This window comes from Sapajus apella, unplaced genomic scaffold, assembly GCF_009761245.1.
Source record: "Sapajus apella isolate SASKATOON/1434 unplaced genomic scaffold, GSC_monkey_1.0 scaffold79, whole genome shotgun sequence".
Lineage (NCBI taxonomy): Eukaryota > Metazoa > Chordata > Mammalia > Primates > Cebidae > Sapajus > Sapajus apella.
Genome location: NW_022437019.1, coordinates 8,557,443 through 8,558,852, shown reverse-complemented (window position 1 = coordinate 8,558,852; position 1,410 = coordinate 8,557,443).

Sequence of the window (1,410 nt, the reverse complement as noted above, 5' to 3'; positions counted from 1 at the left end):
TCCCTCCTTCTTTCCTTCCTTTTTTCTTTCTTTGTTCTTTCTTTCTTTCCTTCTTTCTTTTTCTTTCTTTCTTTCTCTTTCTTTCTTTCTTTCTTTCTTTCTTCTTTCTTTCTCTTTCTTTCTTTCTCTTCTTTCTCGCCCTCCTTCCCTTTCTCCCCTTCTTCCCTTCTTTCCTTCCTTCCTTCCTTTCTTCCTTCCTCCCTCCCTTCTTTCCTTTCTTCCTTCCTTCACTCTTTCCCTCCTGTCTCTCTCTCTTCCTTCCTTCCTTCCTTCCTTCCTTCCTTCCTTCCTTCCTTCCTTCCTTCCTTCCTTCCTTCTTTCCTTCCTTCCTTCCTTTCTTCCTTCCTTTCTTTCTTTCTTTCTCTCTCTCTCTCTCTTTCTTTCTTTCTTTCTTTTCTTTTCTTCTTTCTTTCTCACCCCCCTCCCGCCTGTGTTTATTTACATGCATTTACTGGCAGAGGGCACAGATTCATAAAACTTGTTTTCAAAGGCACATTATGTATTTCAGCAATCAAACCTGATGCATGAGTTTGTTAGCCACTTTAAATCTGAGTTGGAATTAATTGCCAAATAAAAGATTATGCATTTTACTTATCACTCATTTATTTATTCATTATGTATGTATGTACATATTGAGTACATTATGCAGAAAACATTTTGCTAATGTTTGTATTATCTTCAATATAAATAGAAGAGTCTGTATCCTCCAGCAACTTACACTCTATAGTAGAGAACCACTTGAAAATCCAGGCTGTGTGTGACTGTACTCAGCCAACTCCCCACGGGCATCTTTCATAGTGTTGCTCTCTCCCTGGTAATTAGTTAAACTGCATACATTTCACAGTCTTTGTGGTCATAAGTGATGCAAACAACTTGCTAAATAAGGCAGGAGACCATAAGCGCTATTAGAGAGGTGTCATCAATGTGCTGTGGGAGTAATTAATTTTGACCTAAAGTTAGGAGGGTGGAAAAAGGTGGTAAGAGCTAAAATTGGTGTAATGTGATTTAGTCAGTAAGGTTATTTGGTTTAAGTGAAGTGTTAGGGCTACTGGAAAAAAGATAGAAAATATTTTATGGATCATTTCTAGTTCAATAAAATTATTGATCAGGAGACTGAACCTCAGAGGGAGGAAGTGCCATGTCCTAAGTTATAGGAATAGATAAACACAGTACAGAATTCTGACAGCATTTATTAGCAACTATTTACTATTAGATATTATTTTCACTTCAGAATTTAGCTTTCCTTCTTTTCAACAAAACTCACCTTTTTAAAAATAATTTCTCGATTACTAACATGGCCTTGGCCAAAAATAAGGAAATTGCAAGGTGAAGTGTATGTAGTATGGAACACCTTCATATAAAATAATATTTAAAAATCTGCTTTAGGGAAAAATTATTAAAAAGAAATTT